The sequence below is a fragment of the Sus scrofa genome, chromosome 13 (assembly GCF_000003025.6).
Source record: "Sus scrofa isolate TJ Tabasco breed Duroc chromosome 13, Sscrofa11.1, whole genome shotgun sequence".
NCBI lineage: Eukaryota > Metazoa > Chordata > Mammalia > Artiodactyla > Suidae > Sus > Sus scrofa.
In genome coordinates, this window is record NC_010455.5 from 21,591,985 (window position 1) to 21,612,185 (window position 20,201).

The 20,201-nt window shown below is 40.4% G+C and overlaps 1 non-coding gene across 1 annotated transcript in view; it reads right to left on the bottom strand.

Moving 5' to 3' along the window:
* The window catches only part of LOC100737115, a 77,139-nt gene continuing 58,198 nt past the window's right edge, over positions 1,261-20,201 (bottom strand). Inside the window, exon 2 of the transcript XR_002338203.1 lies at positions 1,261-2,070. This is a non-coding gene — a transcript (uncharacterized LOC100737115). The remainder of the gene's footprint in view (positions 2,071-20,201) is intronic.

Below are 20,201 nucleotides of genomic sequence, written 5' to 3' on the forward strand. Positions count from 1 at the left end.
CCCCTTTACCTCTCATCTGTTTAACTGCCAGGCCTCTTTACTGGTCTCCTTGCTCCTGCTCTTACCCTGCATCCAACATCCACACAACAGCTAATGCAATATTTTTTAACTTGATACCAAATTATGCCATCTCATGCTCTAAAAGCTGGAATGGAATTTCAACTGCTTATAATAAAAGTTTAAGTGAATCAGATGGACCCTCCTGTTAAAGATGTCTAAAAATCCAAGCCAGCAGTACTGATGCAACCCTGCCCACCAGTGGGCCAGCAGCTACCGCACAACACAGGGCCTGGCAACCAACCAGGCTAGAGGCCAGCCCCACCTAGCAGCATGCCCACAATAGCCACCAAACCATGATAGAAGGACCCAACAGCCCACAGAGGGAGCACTCCTACAGCATACAGCCCTGGTAACCAGAGGGGAGTGTTCTGCTCAGCCCCTAAATAGGCCACTTCTCCAACATTGAGAAACATAACCAGCCCATCTAATACATAGAAATAAACACAGAAAATTAAGCAAAATGAGATATGTTCCAAATGAAGGAATAAGACAAAACCTCATAAAAATAACTAAACAAGTAGATATAACCAAACTACCAATAAAGAGTTCAAGGTAATGAGCATAAAGAAACTCAACGTATTTGGAAGAAGAATGGATGAACACAAAAGAGAACTTGAACAATAGGTTAGAAAATAGAGTTGAAGAATACAATAAATGAAATAATAAATACGCTAAAATGAATCAATAGTAGATCAACATATCATGTTACTAAATTAAAACACCTGTTGTGGTCAAGACATCAATCCTTCCAAAATTAATATAAAGAAATACAATCACATTAAAGTTGCTATAAAATATTTTGGAAAGATTAATCAAATAACTGCAAATTAATCTAGAGAATCTTCAAGGATTTTTTTAAGTAAACTAATGAGGGATGTTAAAATATCTACAAAATTACAAGAGTAAATAGACATAATCATACTCACATTTAAATGCAACTTTACAGTTTTCCAAATGCATTTACATTTATTATCATTTGATTCTGTAATAAACTTTATGAACCAAGCAGGCATTATATAGAGGAAGAAACTGAAGCTCAAAAACATTAACTTGTACAAAGTTACTAAGCTCAAACTCATTTCTGGTATGTTCCCCTGGTTCATCTCATCTTTAGAGATGGCTATAATAATTCATCAGCTATACTTTTGGAATAAGGTGACAATTTTATCTATAACAGAGCATGTAAAATGGAGGGTGAAATATGAGAAATGTCCTTGGTTTATTAAAAGATCACTTTTTTTGAGCATAGAAATAGCAAGATGTTGACATAATGGCAATACAACCAACAGTCTCATGCAAAGTTGCCCTTGGGTTTCTAAAATCTGATATTAATCAATGATTTAGCACAAGCTTGAAGAGTTGATTTTTCCCCTAGACAACACCATCATGCTATAATCTTTCCTACTTGTCTTAGAATCCCCGGGACTTTTTGTACATCTTTTGCTACGATGATTTTTTGTTTGTTTATTTGTTTGTAGTATCAGCTTATGTTTAGAAAGCACTTGAGCCGGCTCAAGGCATGTACCTGGCCCCAGACATATTCTGTTTGATATACTCACAGACTTGCCTGACTTTTATCTTCCCTACAGTGATGGCAACTACTTAAAGCTGACTCTGTGGCTGTCCAATATCTAACACGGTACTACATCAATATATAAATACATGAGTAAATGAATCTGTCAAGTCTTTAAAGTTATGACACTTGATGAAGATGAGGAAGCCTCCATGCACATCAGAGTATAGCAAATTGTTTTACCAGCTTCCAACATGATGCAAACATGGGAAACTCAACCATATGGACTTTCTGGGACATCTTCAGGAGTATGCTTCCTCTTCTCCAAACTTAAGCCAGCCCTGAAAGAGCTGAGATGAGACATCTGTGTAGCCAGTAGACTTTTCTTGCAGAGGATACAGTCCAGTTCTTCTTCAGGACCATCAAATAATTCCACTCGATTAGTCCCATAAAGGTTACAGCGTTCATCCTGGAGCTAGGTGTTAGATTTCCCATGACTATAAAATGAGGATGAACGAGAGAATTATTCATTTAGACATTCTTAGTGAGCATCAAGAAACGTAGCTACATACAAATATTTTTTCTTATGCTTGTCTCCAAAATATCCCATTTTAAACAAAATGAATCCTTTAAAATATTTCTAGATGAATAATATAGTCCTTTTCACATAGTATTATACATAAGTCTTAAATAATTTTTCCATGCCCCCAAAAGAGTTCCTTGTATAGTCAGTTTTATTATATAAAATTGAAAGACAGAGTTATGTGACTTCAAAGGAGTTTCATAAAGTCATAAATTCCTCAGCCTCTGCCTACCTATCTCTTGCATCCCATTTTAGTTGTCTAACTATGTTTCATTTTTAAAATAATGACAGTGAGAGAAGGGAACAAGGCCTCCTGTACAAAAACAAATCCATATTTCTCTTCTCATAAAAAAATGAGGAATTATCTATCTCCTTGGGAAAGTAAGCCATTGTAATGAATTATCAAGCTGTGAAAAATCCTGGACCTCTTTTCAACCTCAAGCTGATCATGTGTGTGTGACTCATTCACAATAAATCTATGCCTGAACAATTTTAGTCTTAACCAAATGTTGCCTCATTATGCCCAAGCTGAAACTACTCTGAAAACCTAGCCAACCTCTCACTTTCCTTTGACAAAATGCAGTGCCAGGAATATAGTCAGTTCTGAGTAATTCTATTCTTACTCCTTGGCTACTGATTATTCTCAAACCCCCTCTCCCTTTGAGATTGTGTTCTTCTTTTAGTATTTGTTCTCCTTTCCTCTTCTTCCCCTTTCTGCTGGCCCCCATTAGCCCTTGCACACAGCGTCAGTCTGTGGTCTCAGCACCAGTGCCATCCTTGAAGCCTCCTCCTAAAACCAGACATGTCCAATGTCTCCCCATGGAGTTAGGAGACCCAGCTTTTCATTGTGAGGTAGGAAGCCCTTCTCCCACCAAAGGCCAGCCTATTCATCTGACAGAGCCCTGCTTTTCCACCTCCTTGAAGACAGCCCGCAGAGTTCCCATTGTGGCTCAGCTGAAAGGAATCTGACTACTATCCATGAGGACGCAGGTTCGATCCCTGGCCTCGCTCAGAGGGTTAAGGATCTGGTGTTGCCATGAGCTCTGGTGTAGGCCACAGATGCAGCTCGGATCCCACATTGCTGTGGCTATGGCATAGGTTGGCTGCAGCTTCAATTCGACCCCTAGCCTGGGTACTTCCATATGCTTCCATATGCCTCCATGTGCCTTCCATATGCCTCCAGTTTGGCCCTAAAAAGACCAAAAAAAAAAAAAAAGGAGTTCCCGTCGTGACTCAGTGGTTAACGAATCCGACTAGGAACCATGAGGTTGCAGGTTCAATCCCTGGCCTTGCTCAGTGGGTTAAGGATCCGTCGTTGCCGTGAGCTGTGGCGTAGGTCGCAGACACGGCTCGGATCCCGAGTTGCTGTGGCTCTGGTGTAGGCCGGTGGCTACTACAGCTCCGATTTGACCCCTAGCCTGGGAACCTCCATATGCCATGGGAGCGGCCCAAGAAATGGCAAAAAGACAAAAGAAAGAAAGAAAGAAAGAAAGAAAGAAAGAAGAAAGAAAGAAAGAAAGAAGAAGAAGGAAGGAAGAAGAAGGAAGGAAGAAGGAAGGAAGGAAGAAGGAAGGAAGAAAGGAAGGAGGGAGGGAGGGAGGGAGGGGGGAGGGAGGGAGGGGGGAGGGGGGAAGGAAGGAAGGAAGGAAGCAAAGAAGGAAAGAAGGAAAGACAGCCCAGTGTCCAGACTGGGACCTCTTTCTCCTCATCCCAGACATGACTACAGCCAGAACAACAAACTGACCTTCACATTTGATCTGTGCTCTACCTGCCTTATTGCCTGGACTCAAACCCTCTACTGTGTCTATGCCTGGCTATAAGGAGAATGGCCATGGTCCTGCTGAGACATCACTGTGTAGATGGGATTTCACCAGGACCACAGACACATCCATGTCCAGCCTGTTTCCACGCTTCTCCTGAGGCTTCCCCACCACCTGCCCTCTTCATCTGCCCTTTGCTCCTGACAGTCTCCATTACTGGCGTTACCACCTCACTAAGATTTACACCTGCCTCAGGGGCCACCAGAGCAGGTAATTCTAAGATAGGGTGGCAGAGAATGTGTCTAATAAAGGAGACATTGCACCCAACTTCAGGCTTCAAACTGGGTAAATGACCCTTGGCAGTCACAGGCTCCTCAAAGCCCAGGATAAACTTGACATAGCTTCTTGGGGCATCAATTTTACTTAATAGCAATATGTCAATCTTCCTAAATATTAGTAAAAATTATGGATTATTGTAGAGTAAAATACAGAATGTATGTTAATTTTTAAAGGTGAAACCCAAGACTTCTAGGACATTTTGAAGTTCAGAAGGAAATATCAGCATAGTTCCTGATCCCAACCCCTCACATCACCCCCGTGGCCCCCCAGGTGTGGCCATTCACTCTTCTGGCTGTTACTGAGAATATTGGAGAGGAGTTCCCGTCGTGGCTCGGTGGTTAACAAACCTGGCTAGTATCCATGAGGACATGGGTCTGATCCCTGGCCTTGCTCAGAGGGTTAAGGATCCAGCATTGTCGTGAGCTGTGGTGTAGGTTGCAAATGTAGCTCAGATCCCATGTTGCCATGGTTGTGGTGTGGGCCAGTGGCTACGGCTCTGATTGGACTGCTAGTCTGGGAACCTCCCTATGACATGGGTACTGCCCTCAAAAAAAAGAGAGAGAGAGAGAGAAAGAGAGAATATTGGAGAGACACAGCTCTATGATTTTTTCCCATTGTTTAAAGTGGTTCCTGTTGATAGGAGTAGATTTCATACTTTATAAATATGGCTTTTTCCCCTCTGGCCCTGCCACTGGCCATTTTTCTGAAGCCTTTCTTATGCTGAGAAAATTTTGCAGGACTAAAGGAGCTTTAGAGAATTTTCTTCTCAAATAACATTTGAAGTGGAATTATTTTTGTGTATGTGTGTAAAGGTTACAAGCAAATTGATGTCTCCCTAACCATCATGGATAATTATATATTCTTTTTGCTTTTATAAATAGAGCTGTAATGAACATTTCTTATTGACATATCTATGCACACATCCTTGATTATTTCTCTGAGATAATAGGGAGATGGCTCTTTCTAAAAATATAAATTGTCCTAATATTTCTATATTTCTTCTTTTTTTTAATTTTGGCTGCTCCCATGGCATGTGGAAGTTCCCAGGCCAGGGAGGCCAGGGACGGAACCCACACTATTGCAGTGACAATGCTGGATACTTAACCCACTGCACCACCAGGAAACTCCTCTGTATTTCCATTTTTATAAATCCCAGGACTAGGTAGTAAATATGAGACAATTCTCTTACACCAAAAAGAGGTATATCTGTGAATACTGAGGTCATGCTAAGGTTTGTTAAGTATTATCTTCTGGTCACCTGGCCACATCTCACTACAGCCAAAATCACACAAACATATCAAATGTATGAGGAAAAAAATGTAAGGAGGAGACAGATGTAATGAAAAGACAGAACCGGATCCTATGGCCAAGCCTCTCTCTCTGTGGATTCTGGCTACTCACAGAAAGCAATTTTAGCACATATATCTTAGCTCTCATACTAAAATCCAGCAATACTGTATAGATAAAATGTTCCTGCAGACAACAGTGCACTTGAGAGCCATAAGAGAGGCTGAAATTTAACAGGCAAAATTGTACCTTTCTTCTTCAAAATCTGGGTTTTAAAGAATATGGACTAGCAAGAAAAAATGCGCATGAAACCCATGTGACAACGCCATGCAGCCAATATTTATCTGGTTTCTTAGATTTACATCCTCCAAGCTGCCACTCTTGGTATGATTAGCTCAGGCCATCTCCCCACCCCCATTAAAGCTGAAGGAGTGTGTAGTTAACACCCCAGCACCCTTTCCCTGCCCTGGGGAACCTGTCAACTGAATAATATTGTGGAACAAGGCACTCACACTGACGTTGATTGTGCATGTGTGCTGGTGCTTCGCACCTGGGGCCATTTCATCCTCATGACCTCTATAAAAATTTCTACTATTATCATCACCCTCCAGACAAAGGCACCGAGATCATGGTAAGCCTGGATTTACTGAATGTATATTAAATTTGACCTACAGTCCCAAACACAGCACATATACACAACCGTGGAGGCTGCCACGTGGGGCCTTTCAAAGATGGCTGTAAAGGAATAAGTGGCTGTGAGCACAGTTAATGACCCATTGAAATAGAGATCAGTGCAGCCAGAGTTCAGAGAGGGGTGGTACTACCCCATGGAAAATGATGAGCAACCCCAGAATCCACAGACATCGCACAGATGCTCTGTCTGCAGCTTTGTTTAAGGCCAAATTATGGCTCTTGATTTATCTGATGAACGGTGAGTCAAGTAATTTCTCAAGGTCAATACAAGCAGCACACTCAGAGCTCTGTTGCTCCGAATTGCAACAGAAAATAATTGCACTACATCTGTAGCATCTTTAGAAAATAAAAAATTTGTGAACAGCAAAACCAAAAAGACTTGTTACCCCCTCTGCTTCCCAAATCCCTCAGAAACTGCTAAGGATCAGAGAACATAGAATTGCACAGAACAGCAAAATAACTCAAAAGGATAATTTTTACATTCAGATTGATTAAAGATATCACCTTGCCTCAACAAGCTTCAAGATTTGCCCAGATGGATCCTTTTTTCTCACGACTCATAAATTGCACAGTTTGCTGAATCTATAATTCAGAGAAACATATCATGGTGTCGGCCTTGTAAATGCCAGTGCCAACCCACCAGCCCCTTTCATTATATGCTATGATTATGGATTAAATGATTTCATAAACATATTGGCTGTTGCACATTTGGCATGAGGAGCTCCTACAATCTGTCATCGTTGTTAATGAGATATCGACCTCCTAGTAACCCAAGCAAAAAAAATTCCCCTTTGAATGTCAGCCAAGGAGAAAACCCACTGGAACTCCTGCAGACTCTGCAAACACCTCTCAAACACCATATCTGGAATGGCCTCAATGGCAGGGTGAGCAGCATTACCAGATGACAAGGGCCATATCTGTATGATGCGATATACAGGCATTAATGATCCTGGAGTCCTTTCTTGCCCCATGGCAAACTGAACCACTGCAAACAGATGAAGCCCTTAGAGCAGGTTTCTCAGAAATTCACTAAACACTCCATAATAGTCGAAAATGATGAACTCAACACCCAGTGGTCCTGGAAGCATGGCAGCTGGCTCATACCATAATTTCAGAATTTCCTGGAAATCTTGTGTGATAGCTTTAAATCTTTACTGTATATCCTGCATCCTATTCCATTGTATGTTCAGGCTTAATTTAGTATTTAAGCAAAATTGATATTTCAGGAAGTGGACATGTTTATCCTGGACAGTAAGTAGGATGCAGCCTTCACCCGCACAAAAGCCCCCGAGGTCCACAAGCCCCACTTAAAGATCCTCAGTCTTACAGAGTTTTCTAATGGAGCTGGTCTCATTTAATATTGAAAATGTGGAAATTGATAAGATGGAACATAGGGAAAGTTCCCATCATGGCTCAGTGGAAACAAACCTAATATCCATGAGGACGCAGGTTAGATCCCTGGCCTCACCCAGTGGGTTAAGGATCCGGTGTTGCTGTGAGCTGTGGTGCAGGTGGCAGACATGGTTCAGGTCTAGCATTGCTGTGGCTGTGGTGTAGGCTGGTGGCTACAGCTCTGATTCGAGCCTTAGCCTGGGAACCTCCATATGCGGTGAGTGGAGCCATAAAAAGCAAAAAAAAAAAAAAAAAAGATGGAACATAGGTTTGCTGTTACAGAACATACAAAATGTCTCCTTTCTTAAGTAAATTAAGCCATTCCCTTCCATTCATGCCAGATTTCATAAGAAATGTTGCCTTTGTGTTATTGTTAATAGATCAGGAGGCAAAGATATAATCTTTGGGTGGGACATTGTGAAGCAAGCCCAGAAAGCAGATCAGATGCACCAACTTTCATTAAGCAGAACAATGCTTGGACTTGGAACTTCAGGGTCTGTAAGGGTCTTTGTACCAAAGAGCCTTTAAGATATCCTCCTGTTCCATCTGTCTATGGTGCAGTCTTCGATCTTCTTAGTCACAACACCCTAAGAGAAATTTGGAAAACAGTGTATCTAATCACACACTTTTCTTCATAAACTTAAAGAATTGCAAAGGATATAATAAGTACTGATATTTTTAAAACCAGACCATTACATCACTCCTTTAAAGATTTATAAAGGAAATTATGTATCATGTAATTTGATATCAACTATAATCTCATTTTTTTAAAAAATACATAAACAAGCTTTTCTTATATTTTGATGTCTTTTTTTTTTCATGTCTTTTAAGGGCCACACCCACGGCACATGGATGTTCCCAGGCTAGGGGTTGAATCAGAGCTGCAGCTGCCGGCCTATGCCACAGACACACACCACCAGATCTGAGCCACATCTGCGAACGACACTGTAGCTCATGGCAATGCTGGCTCCTTAACCCACTGAGTAAGGCCAGGGATCAAACCTGTGTCCTCATAGATGGTAGTCAGATTCATTTCCTCTGAGCCACCATGGGAACTCCTTGATGCCTTTTTTAAATACATTTTTAAAAATTGAAGTATAGTTGATTTACAGTGTTGTGTTAGTTTCAGGTGTATGCCAAAGTGGTTCATTTATACATATACATGTATATCTATCCTTTTTCAGATTCCTTTCCCTTACAGGTAATTACAAAATACTGAGTATAGTTTCCTGTGCTGTACAGTAGGTCTGTGTTCATTATCTATTTTACATACATAGTAGAATGTATATGTTAATCCCAGACTTCTAATTTATCCTTCCCCCTTTTCCTTTTGGTAACCAAAAGTTTTCTTTCTGTATCTACCATTTTATAAATCAGTTCATTTTATCACTTTTTTTAGATTCCACATATAAGCAGTATCATATGATACTTGTGTTTGGCTTACTTCACTTTGTATGATAATTTCTGGGTCCACCCATGTTGCTGCAAATGCCATTATTTCATTCTTTTTTATAGCTGAGTAATATTCCAGTGTGTGTGTGTGTGTGTGTGTGTGTGTGTGTGTGTGTGTGTGTGCATGTGTGTGTGTATACATATATTTATATATACCACATCCTCTTTATCTATTCATCTTGATGGACTTTTAGGTTGCTTCCATGTCTTGACTGTTGTAAATTGTGCTGCTGTGAATATAGAGGTGCATTATCTTTTCAAATTAGAGGTTTTTTCCCAGATATATGTCCAGGAGGGGGATTGCTAGATTACATGGCAACTCTATTTTTAGTTTCTTGAGGAACCTCCATATCATTTTCCATGCTGACTGCATCAATTTGCATTCCCACCAACAGTATAGGAGGATTCCCTTTTCTCCACACCCTCTCCAGCATTTGCTATTTGTAGACTTTTTAAAGATGGCCATTCTGACTGGTGTGAAGTGGTATCTCATTGTAGTTTTGATTTACTTTTCTCTAATGATTAGGGACGTAGAGCATCTTTTCATCTGCCTGTTGGTCATTCATATGTCTTCTTTGGAGAAATGTCTATTTAGATCTTCTGCCCATTTTCAATTGGTTTGTTGTTGTTATTGTTGTTGTTGTTGAGTTGTTCATATATTTTAAAAATTAAGGAGCAAGAGGACATGAATCAGAAATATTTAGAAAAGTTTAGCTTACATTCATTCAATGTGTTATATTTTTGCTCTTTATGTGAACCAAATTCAAATATGAAACATTGTGGTATAAAGGCACAGACCTCTGCTGGTATTCTATACCTGGGTAGCTCCAGGAGAAGAAAGGTAAGACCGATGAAGATTAGAATGAAGATTGTGGAAGATTCTTCAATTTGTTGATAAATATTCTCCTCTCCACATCTTAGGCAGAAACAGCAGTGGTTGCTTGCCTTGTGAGACCGCAACCTCCCTGATGTTCTGTCATTTCTGGATCTGGGAAGCCGGCAGAGGGCTCTTTCTCTCTCTTTTTTTAATTTATTCTATTGAAGTATAGTTGATTTACAATGTGTTAATTTCTGCTGTACAGCAAAGTGATTCAGTTATACATATATATGCATTCTTTCTCACATTTCTTTTCCATTATGTTTTATCACAGGGTATTGAATACAGTTCCCTGTACTAGACAGTAGGACCTTGTTTATCCATCCTACATATAATAATTTATATCTGCTAATCCCATTATAAAGAAGAACAGCAGTAAACATAAAACAAAGAAATTTTATTGGGTTACATATTTAACACAGATTTTAATAATGTGACGTTGCTAACCTTATTGTAAAGGAAACATAGACGCTTACTATGTCTTAACAGACACTCCTTTAAACTAACTTTTTTTTTTAGGCTTCAGTTTTGTGTTTTTTTCATAATGATTTTTATTTTTTCCACTGTAGCTGATTTACTGTCAATTTTCTACTGCACAGCAAGATGACCCAGTCACACATAAAAGTATACATTCGTTTTTCTCATATTATCATGCTCCATCATAAGTGACCAGACATAGTTCCCAGCACTACACAACAGGATCTCATTGCTTATCCAGTCCAAAGGCAATAATTTGTATCTATTAGCCCCAAATTCCCAGTCCCTCCCACTCCCTCCCCCTCCCTCTTGGCAACCACAAGTCTGTTCTCCATGTACATGATTTTCTTTTCTATGGAAATGTTCATTGGTGCCGTATATTAGATTCCAGATATGTCATATCATATGGTATTCATCTTCCTCTTTCTGATTTACTTCACTCAGTATGAGTCTCTAGTTCCATCCATGTTGCTCCAGGAGAAGAAAGGTAAGACCAACGAAGATTAGAATGCTCTTTTTTCTTCTTTTTTAAAGTTCAATAGTATTCCATTGTGTATAAATACCACATCTTCTTAATCCAATCATCTCTCAGTGGACGTTTAGGTTGTTTGCATGTCTTGCCTATTGTGAATAGTGCTGCAATGAACAAACAGGTGCATGTGTCTTTTTCAAGGAAAGTTTTATCCGGATATATGCCCAGGAATGGAATTGCTGGTGGTTCTATACACAGTTTTCTGGGGTACCTCCATACTGTTTTCCATAGTACCCATTTACATTCCCCCCTACAGTGCTGGAGGGTTCCCTTTTCTCCACACACTCTCCGGCATTTGTTATTTGTGGACTTATTAATGACTGCCATTCTGACAGGTGTGAGGTGGTACATCATAGTGGTTTGGATTTGCATTTCCCTAATAAGCTGTGACACTGAGCATTTTTTGCTCGTGCTAGTTGGCCATCTGTACATCTTCTTTGGAGAAATGTCTCTTCAGGTCTTTTGCCCATTTTTTCAATTGGATTGTTGCCTTTTTTGCTGTTAAGTGGTTTAAGTTGTTTGTATATTTTAGAGATGAAGCCCTTGTCTGTTGCATCATTTAAAACTATTTTCTCCCATTCTGTAAGTTGTCTTTTTGGGGTTTTGTATGGTTTCCTTTGCTGTGCAAAAGCTTGTCAGTTTGATTAGGTCCCATGGTTTATTTTTGCTTTTATTTCTGTTGGACCTGAGAATACATTTGTAAGATTGATATTAGAAAATATTTTGCCTATGTTCTCTTCTAGGAGTTTGATGGTGTCTTGTCTTACATTTAAGACTTTAAGCCATTTTGAGTTTATTTTTGTGCATGATATGTGAGTGCATTCCAGTTTCATTGATTTTCATATGGCTATCCAGTTTTCCTAGCACCATTTGCTGAAAAGACTGTCTTTTTCCCATTTTATGTTCTTGCCTCCTTTGTCAAAGATTTATTGACCAGAGGTGTCTGGGTTTATTTCTGCATTCTCTATTCTGTTCCATTGGTCTGTATGTCTGTTTTGGTACCAGTACCACACTGTCTCGATTACTGTGACTTTGTAATATTGTCTGAAGTCTGGGAGAGTTATGCACCTGCTTGGTTTATGTTCCTCAGGATTGCTTTGGCCATTCTGGGTCTTTTGTGGTTCCATATAAATTTTTGGATTGTTTGTTCTAGTTCTGTAAAAATGTCATGGGTAATTTGATAGGGATTGCATTGACTCTGTATATTACTTTGGGTAGTATGGCCATTGTTGCAATATGAATTTTTCTAACCAAGGAGCATGGAATATCTTTCCATTTCTTTGCATCCACTTTAATTTCCTTGATGAATGTTTTACAGTTCTCAGCATATAAGTCTTTTACCTCCTTGGTCAGGTGTATTCCCAGGTATTTGATTTTTTGGGGTGCAAATTTAAAAGGTATTGTGTTTTTGTTTTCCTTTTCTAATATTTCATTGTTAGTATACAGAAATGCAACTGATTTCTGAATGTAAATCTTATATCCTGCTACTTTGCTGAATCTGTTGATCAGTTCGAGTAGTTTTTGGGTTGAGTCCTTAGGGTTTTCTATATATAATATCATGTCATCTGCATACAGTGACGGTTTTACCTATTCTCTTCCAATTTGGATACCTTTTATTTATTTTGTTTGTCTGATTACTGTGGGTTAGGACTTCCAATACTATGTTGAATAACAATGGTGAGAATGGATATTCTTGTCTTGTTCCAGATTTTAGTGGAAGGGCTCTAAGTTTTTCTCCATTGAGTGTTATATTTGCTGTGGGTTTGTCATAAGTGGCTTTTATTATATTAAGGTATGTTCCCTCTATACCCACTTTGGTAAGAATTTTTATCATGAATGGATGTTGGATGTTGTCAAATGCTTTTTCTGAATCTATTGATATGATCATGTGATTTTTTACTTTTCTTTTGTTAATGTGGTGTATGATGTTGATTGATTTGCATGTGTTGAACTATCTTTATGAACCTGGGATGAATCCCAATTGGTCATGTTGTATGATCTTTTTTATATGTTGTTGAATTTGGTTGGCTAAAATTTTGTTGAGAACTTTTGCATCTATATTCATCAGAGATATTGGCCTATAGTTTTCTTTTTCGGTGGTATCTTTATCTGGTTTTGGTATTAGGGTGCTGGTGGCTTCATAGAATGGCTTTGGGAGTGTTCCTGCTTCTTCAGTCTTTTGGAAAAATTTAAGGAGGATGGGTATAAGTTCCTCTTCTTATGTTTGGTAGAATTCACCTGTGAAGCCATCTGGTCCTGCACTTTTATTTGTAGGGAGTGTTTTTATGACATATTCAATTTCATTTCTAGTGATCAGCCTGTTCAGTTGGTCTATTTCTTCTTGATTCAGTTTTGGCAGGCTGTTAAGTCTCTAGAAAGTTGTCCATTTCTTCTAGGTTGTCAAATTTATTGGCATACAATTGTTCATAGTATTTTCTTATGGTGTTTTATATTTCTGCAGTATCTGTTCTGATTTCTCCTTTTTCATTTCTTATTTTGTTTATTTGGGTTTTTTCCCTCTCCTCTTCTTGGTGAGTCTGGCCAGAAGTTTGCCCATTTTGTTTACCTTTTCAAAAAAACAGCTCTTGGTTTTATTGATTTTCTCTATTGTCTTTTTGAAGCTCTATTTTATCGATTTCCTCTCTGATCTTTATTATTTCCTTTCTTCTGCTGACTTTAGGTTTCATTTGTTCTTCTTTTTTTAAATCATTTAGGTGGTGGGTTAAGTTGTCAATTTGAGATTTTTCTCCTTTTCTGGGGAAGGCTTCTATTGCTATGAATTTCCCTCTGAACACTGCTTTTGTAGCATTCCCATAGATTTTGAGTGGTTGTGTCTTCATTATCATTTGTCTCAAGGTATTTTTTTTAATTTATTTTTTATTTCCCCAATACATATTTTTTTGTCTTTTTAGAGCTGCACCCAAGGCATATGGAGGTTCCCAGGCTAGGGGTCCAATTGGAGCTGTAGCCACCAGCCTACACTACAGCCACAGCAATGTGGGATCCAAGCCAGTCTGTGACCTACACCACAGCTCACAGCAATGCCAGATCCTTAACCCACTGAGCAAGACCAGGGATCGAACCCACACCTCATGGTTCCCAGTCAGATTTGCTAACCACTGAGCCATGACAGGAACTCCATATTTCCCCAATACATTATTATTTTTTTTCTTCTGTACAGCATGGTGACCCAGTTACACATACATGTGTACATTCTTTTTTCTCACATTATCATGCTCCATCATAAGTGACTAGACATAGTTTCCAGTGCTACACATGACCCAGCAATCCCATTCTTTGGCATATATCCAGACAAAACATTCCTTTAAAAAGACACATTCACCTGCATGTTCATTGCAGCATTATTCACAATAGCCAAGACATGGAAACAACCTAAACGTCCATCGACAGATGATTGGATCAAGGTATTTTTTTTAATTTCCTTCTTGATTTGCTCATTGACCCATTGGTTTTTTAGTAGCATGTTGTTTAGTCTCCATGTAGTCAGTTTTTTCTCATTTTTTTTCCTGTGGTTGATTTCTAGTTTCATGCCATTGTGGTCAGAGAAGATGCTTGAATAATTTCTATATTCCTAAATTTGTTGAGCCTAGCTTTGTGCCCCAATATGTGGTCAGTCCTTGAGAATGTTCCATATACACTTGAAAAGAATGTATATTCTGATGTATTTGGATATAATATCTTATAAATGTCAATTAAGTCTAATATTTCTGTTGTGTCATTTAGGATCTCTGTTGCCTTATTGATTTTCTGTCTAGAGGATCTGTCCATTGATGTGAGTGGGATGTTAAAGTCTCCTACTATGATTGTATTCCCATCAACTTCTCCTTCTATGTCTGTTAGTATTTGTTGTAGGTATCTGGGTGCTCCTATATTAGGGGCGTATATATTGACAATCATAATATCCTCTTCTTGAATGGATCCTTTTACCATTAAATAGTGTCTTTCTTTGTCTTTCTTTATTTTAAAGTCTATTTTGTCTGATATGAGTATTGGAACTCCTGCTTTCCTGTCTTGTCCATTGGCATGAACTATCTTTTCCCATCCCCTCATTTTCAATCTATATGTGTCCTTTGCCCTAAGGTGAGTATCTTATAGACAGCAGATTGAAGGTTTTTGCTTTTTTATCCAGTCTGCCACTCTGTGTCTTTTGATTAGAGCATTCAGTCCATTGACTTTTAAGGTAATTATTGATAGATGTGTATTTATTGCCATTTTAAACCTTGTTTTCCAGTTGATTCTATGTTTTTCCTTTCTTCCTTTCTTTTCTGGGTTGGATGATTTCCATTTATTTTATGCTTGAGTGGTTTTCTTCTTAGTTTTTGTGAATGTAATGTTTGGTTTTGATTTGTGGTTGCCCTGTTTTTTATGTATGTGAACTCCTTCCTGTATCTGCTTGCTTTAGCTGGATAGTCATATAGGCTCAAACACATTCATTAAAAAAAATGAATCTACATTTTCTTACTTTCCTTCCCCACATTCTATGATTTTGTAGTCCTTTTTTAACATCTTCATGTGTATTTTTTTGCTGTTCCCTGTGTTTATCATCGCTTTCACAGTAGGGTTTTTTTTTCCTCTTTTAGACCTCTATACTGGCTTATTTATGTAATTGCTTTCCAATTGTGGTTTCTTCCATCCTATTTATTCTTACTTCTTTTTTATTCAGAGAAGCCTTTTCAGTATTTCTTTTAGAATAGGTTTAGTATTTCTGTACTCTCTTAGCTTTTGTTTGTTGGAGAAATTCTTTATTTCCCCTTCTATTTTAAATGATATTCTTGCTGAATAGAGTATTCTAGGCTGAAAATCTTTTTCCTTTCAGAACTTTAAATATATCTTGCCACTCCCTTCTGGCCTGTGGGTTTCTGTAGAGAAATCAGCTGATAGCCTTATGGGGGTTCCCTTATAATTAACAGTTTTCTCTTGCTGCATTTAAAATCCTCTCTTTCTCTTTACATTTTGCCATTTTTATTATAATATGTCTTGGTGTGGGCCTAGTTGGGTTCAACTTGTTTGGGGCCCACTGTCCTTCCTGTATCTTGATATCAGTATCCTTTAGATTTGAAAAGTTTTCAGCCATAATTTCTTTAAATATATTTTCAATCCCCTTTTCTTTTTATTTTCTCCTTCTGGAATTCCTATTATGCATAGATTGGCCTGCTTTATATTATCCCATAGATCTCTTATATTGCTTTCATGTTTTTTCATTTGGTTTTCTGTCTTCTGTCCTCATTGGATGATTTCCATTATTCTTTCTTCCAAGTCACTAATTCGTTCCTCTGCATTATTCATTCTGCTCTTTAGTGCCTTTAGCTCAGTTTGTTTCTCTGCAAATGAGTTTTATAATTTTTCTTTGTTCCACCTTATATTTTCTAGTTCCTTTCTTTTTTTTTTTTTTTTTTTTTTGTCTTTTCTAGGGCCGCTCCCACGGCATATGGAGGTTCCCAGTCTAGGGGTTCAATCCAAGCTGTAGCCACTGCCTACACCAGAGCTACAGCAACTCGGGATCTGAGCATGTCTGTGACCTACACCACAGCTTACGGCAACACCGGATCCTTAACCCACTGAGCAAGGCCAGGGATCAAACTGGCAACCTCATGGTTCCTCGTCAGATTCATTAACCACTGTGCCACGACGAGAACTCCTCTAGTTCCTTTCTAAAGGAATCTGCATTGCTACTCATACTACTCTTAATTCATTGATATTCAGCCTTAATTCCTTCAGTATTTTCACTATCTCCCTTTGGAACTCAATGTCTGACAGACTGCAGAGGTCTGTTTCATTGTTTGCTGCTTCATGTGAATTATTCTGTTCCTTTAACTGGGAATGTTTCTGAGCTTCTTCATCTTGCTTATGTTTTTCTATTTCTGTGAGTTTAGGGAAGCCAAACTGTAGTCTTGGAGGGCTACTTCTATGCAAGAGCACCCCTTTGTATTTTGTAGGGGGTTACTATTTATTTTTGGTGTGGGAGTTTGAACATTTGTTGTCTCTTTCTTTGGCGTGAGCAGGCTGTTATCCCAGGGTGCTGAGTGTGTTTCCAGGGAGAAGGAGGCAATGGGTAGGGCTAGTAGTCAGTGCCTGGTTGCCTGGCTCTTAATAGCAGTAAGGACCTGCAGGAAGGTGATGCAGGCTACTCCTAGTTGCAGCACCCTGGGAAGTGGTAATGAGCCTTAGGCAGATTTAGGAGGTGCCCATAGCATTTGGTAGTGGCAGCAGCAGGGTGTATGATTTCCCAGGGGAATGAGAGCAACAACAGGTAGTTTTCAATTGCAGTGCCCTCCTCTGAGGTGACTGGAGCCACAAGTGCTGCCTGTTCAGGGACCCCTAGTGGTAGCAGGCCACGCCCATCTCTGGAGTCAGTGATAACTGCCGTGGTTTGCCCCTGCCAACTGCAGGCCATGCAATAAGCACCCTGTCTCACTTAGCCCACACAGGAGGTGCCGCACAGTCTGTTCCTAGTTTCAGGATCCTGGAAATGACAGAAATCAAGCATGTGGGCACTGCCCAGAGCATTTGGCAGTGGCAGCAGCAGGGCCAGTGTGTTCCTAGGGGAGTAAGAGCAACAACAGGTGGTGTTTGGTCACAATGCCCTCCTCTGTGGTGCCCTTGAGGTGATTGGTGTGCTGCAATGGTGCCTGTTCATGGTCCCCTAGTGGTAGCAGGCCATGCCCACCTCTGGAGCTGAGATAACTGTGGTGGTTTGCCCCTGCCACCTGCAGACCACACAAGCAGCACCCCTTCCCACTTAGCCCACACAGGCAGTGCTGCACCAGCTGCTCCTAGGGTCTTGGGAAGGGACAGTGATCAAGCATCTGGGTGCTGCCCAGAGCATTTGGCAGTGGCAGCTGCAGGGCAGGTGTGTTCCCAGGAGGTGAGAGCAATAACATGTGGTGCTTGGTTGCAGTGCCTTCTTTTTTTTTTTTTTTTTTTTTTTGCTGACCCCTGAGGTGACTGGGGCCACAGGTGGAGCCCACTCAGGCCCCAGTGGTGGCAGGCTATGTCTTCCTCTGGCCTCTGAGATGACTGTCTCAGTCTGTCCCTGCCACCTGTAGATTGTGCAAGTGGCACCATGTCACACTTAGCCCCCTGATGCCCTTAGCCCACAGAAGAGGTACCTGGCCACCCATAGCCTGCACAAGAAGCACCCAGTCTCCCATAGCCCAAGAAAGTGGCTTCTCACCACCCATAGCCTGCACCAGAGGCATCCCGCTCTCTGAGGAGCCTGAGTGCATGTGCACAGGGGATTCCTATGGTGTTCCACCCCTCCTCCGCCCACTGTCCCCAACAATGGCACCTTACTTCTCCTCTAGGCCCAGACCTTCTCCCAGGTTCCCTCTGCCATGGTGTTCCACTCCCTAGCCTATAGCACACCACTCCCCCACCCATGGCACAGTGCTCCTTAGCCCCTTGGGCTGTCCCCACACAGCCAGCCATAGTCCTCTCCCTGGGACTGACCTCTGGACCCTGAGTCTCAGTGCCCACCCCCCACCTGAGCATCTCAGGCTGTGGTGTCCAGGCCAGTGGTTCAGACGGTCTGTGTAGCTCTCACTCTACTTTGCCCTCCTCAGTCCAGCAACTGCTGTTTCTCAGCAACTTTGAGGTCCCTCGACTCGGCTAATCTTTCTGTCAGTTAGGTGGCTTCTGAGGGTGTGGATTCCTTTTCTCCTTCACAGATCACTCTCAGGAATGCTAGTCCTGTCCTGATTCCTTTTCTCTCTCTTTCTTCTTTTGTTCTACCTGGTTATATCAAGAGTTTCTTGCCCTTTTTGGAGGTTTAAGTTCTGCCAGCATTCGGTAGATGTTCTGTTTGTGTCATTTTACATGCAGGTGTGTTTTTTTGATGTGTTCGTGGGAGGTGAGTGCAACATCTTACTCCTCCACCATTTCGATCCACCCCTCCTAAACTGCCTTTTGAGAACTGCATACTAGCAACATTTTGACATGAGGTCTGATTTCCTAAAATTAAACAAACAAACAAACAAAACACCTCTTAAAACCCCATATTGTTCTGGACAAGTCTTTGAAAGAATAGCCAATTTTTGTATAGAATTGTGGCAAGATAACATATGTTAACTTGTGTTTGCTTTAGCTGCTGCAGGCCACCTGATATCCAGAATGATGGGGATCGGGAAGCTGAAATACCACAAAGGCAGTGGCCACAAATGCCTTATTGACTAAACTGTGCCAGGCAGGAGAGGAGACTGGGCTGGATGGATCAGCCCAGCCATGTCAATGTCCTGTTCACAGGCAGGAAGGAGGACAAGATGCAGGGCGAGGGTGGGAAGCTTGAAGTCCTCACTCCAGACAGGAAATGAGTCACCTGTCCACTGCCTTCAGCTACTAATTTTGGCTTCAGAACCAATCAATAATATGCCTTTTCTCTCATCATTCAAAATCAATAAGAAACTTACCAATGACATTCCTGCAAATTATAACTACTCTCAGGGAAATGTATCCTGTTTTAAATGAGTCGTATTAATGCAAACACCATGTAGAAGGGGTCAATATATAATAATAACCTTTACTAGCCAAGCTCATTTGAATTTTAGACACATTTGAGTTTTAGTGTCTCTCTTTTCACCTCCTAATCCCCTAAAGAAAATGATAATTAAAAGTAAAATGGGAGTTCCCGTCGTGGCGCAGTGGTTAACGAATCCGACTAGGAACCATGAGGTTGCGGGTTCGGTCCCTACCCTTGCTCAGTGGGTTAACGATCCGGCGTTGCCGTGAGCTGTGGTGTAGGTTGCAGACGCGGCTCGGATCCCGCGTTGCTGTGGCTCTGGCGTAGGCGGTGGCTACAGCTCCGATTCACCCCTAGCCTGGGAACCTCCATATGCCGCGGGAGCGGCCCAAGAAATAGCAACAACAACAACAACAAAAAAAAAAAAACAAAAAGACCAAAAAATAAATAAATAAATAAATAAAAGTAAAATGGTTATCAAACTGCATGGATAATCGAAAACCTAAATCATCACCTTCTGATAAAAATATTTTTTGTAAATGTATTTTATATATATTTTAAAACAAGAAATATGCTCATCTGTTACAAGCCTGGACTCTGACACGGTGAGAGGTGAAATGGGCAGCCCTATGACCTTGCAAATAAAAGGAAGCAGTGTACTGATGGCCTCTCTCTGGAGGAACCACACAAATATAAAAGCAACATAAAGTTAGTGTGTCTTTTTTATTTCACGGGTGCGGAGAAGAGGACACAACCTCAG